At 48.3% G+C, this 1728-nt stretch overlaps 1 pseudogene; it reads right to left on the bottom strand.

The window, feature by feature from the left end:
* Positions 1-241: 241 nt before the first annotated feature.
* The window catches only part of LOC101575396, a 191028-nt pseudogene continuing 189541 nt past the window's right edge, over positions 242-1728 (bottom strand).

Here is a 1728-nt window from a genome sequence, read left to right as displayed (position 1 = left end):
TTTTTTTTTTTGAAAAGAGACATTTTGGCTTAAAATATTTTACTCTGAATGAATTTTATGTCAGCTGTCAAAGAAAAAATGTCACTAATACACTGTGGACAACTTTTGCAATGTAAATCCATGCCCCCCTTTTTTATATGGTGAACTTCAACCTAGCAATTATTACAACAAATGTTATAGTGTAAAGCTCAAACACATTTTAGCAATTTTGAAATTGAACTGAGTACCAACCAAATTAAATTTATATACTAACCAACATTCCCCCCTGGGACTGTGGGAACATTTGAGCCTTCCACATGGATTGCAGAGCCTGTTCCCGCAGGTGCTTCTCTAAGTCTTCCAGGCTGTCTTCAGCTTCGCTCTCAGTCTCTTTCTTGGGTTCTAAGACTGAGTCAGGTTCTTCCTCTGTTGATGTGGTTCTAGCAGCAGCAACAGCTGCAGGGGTAGCAGGAGCCACAGTGGTTGCAGCTACAGACTTTTCCTTCTTGGGTTTTTTGTGCTTCTTGTGTTTCTTATCCTTTTTGCGTTTCTTGTCCTTCCTTTTCTACTTTTTCTTCCCAACTCCTTCCTGATTGGAATTTCCGGGCTGGTGATGGGCTTCTCATGGGGCTCTTAGCCTTCCTGGCTGCCTGGGGCGGGGGAATTAATTTTTGGAGGGCCATTGAGGCTGGACAGGGGAAGGGGGTGCTGGGGGATTCTTAACCACTGGGTCAGGAGACCCAGAGACAGACCTAGAAGACAGAACTCTTCTTACAGACTGCAGGATTGGTAAGGCAGCCTGTTTTGTCTTTTTAAGTTCTGGAGTTCTGGAAACTCTTCCAATGGGCCTGATACTAGGAGATGGGGACTGACTTCTTTGCGTTGAGGCCGGCATTCCTCTTTGAGTGGGTGGAGGACTTGAGGTCTGAGGAGCTCAAGGCTGCAGTGAGGGAGAATGCCCTTTGGTTGTGGTGACTCAGTCCCCTTGGGAGCATGGTTCAGGGAAGACCTTTACCTAGGCTCTGATGAGATACAAGGTGAGAGTCTCCTAGCCCTCAGGAGCTTCTCTGTTTGTGAGGCAGAGAGAGGGAGACTGGACCCTTTGGTGGTGGGGATGGCAATGACCTTCTCTTGAGAGGAGTTGGTGGCAAAGGCGTCCTTGTCTTTGGAGGTAGAGAAGGAGAGCACCTCCTCTGTATGGGAGGAGAGCATCTTCTCGGGGAAAGTGAGTGCCGCCAAGGGGGAAATGAGGGAGTCTTCATCTGCAGGTGGTGTGGGGGATCTGTGCCACCGAGGAGGAGGCGCTGGTGAGGGCCAGTGGCATCTTCTATTGGGGGAAGAGGAAGGGCTTCTCCTTCATCTAACACATTTGGTCACTGGCAATTGTCATTGCTTTCCCATCTGCATCCGAGGTGAGGTCTCTTAGTGGCACTTTCCTGGTGATGGAGAGGCACTTCAAGAAGGCGAATGTCTCTGCTGCCAGCCTACCTCACCATTTTTCACTTGGAATCACTTGGGTCACTCACCTTCAGAGGAAGAGGGGGAGCCAGAGTGAGATGAAGGCTGCTGGTTCTGTGGTCTGTACTGGCGTCTCTGCTGCATAGAATCAACTGCAGCCATTTTGTCATGTTTATCTTCTTTTTTTTAATTTTTTTTATTTATTTGAGAGAGAGAGAGAGAGAGAGAGAGAGAGAGAGAGAGAGAGAGAGAGAGTGGTGTGTGTGTGTGGCCAGCTCAGCCCACCAGGGG

The sequence above is a fragment of the Octodon degus genome, unplaced genomic scaffold (assembly GCF_000260255.1).
Source record: "Octodon degus isolate 3935 unplaced genomic scaffold, OctDeg1.0 scaffold00171, whole genome shotgun sequence".
In the NCBI taxonomy this organism is placed as follows: domain Eukaryota; kingdom Metazoa; phylum Chordata; class Mammalia; order Rodentia; family Octodontidae; genus Octodon; species Octodon degus.
Note: the sequence above shows the minus strand (reverse complement) of the source record. Positions and strands in the feature narration are given on the sequence as shown.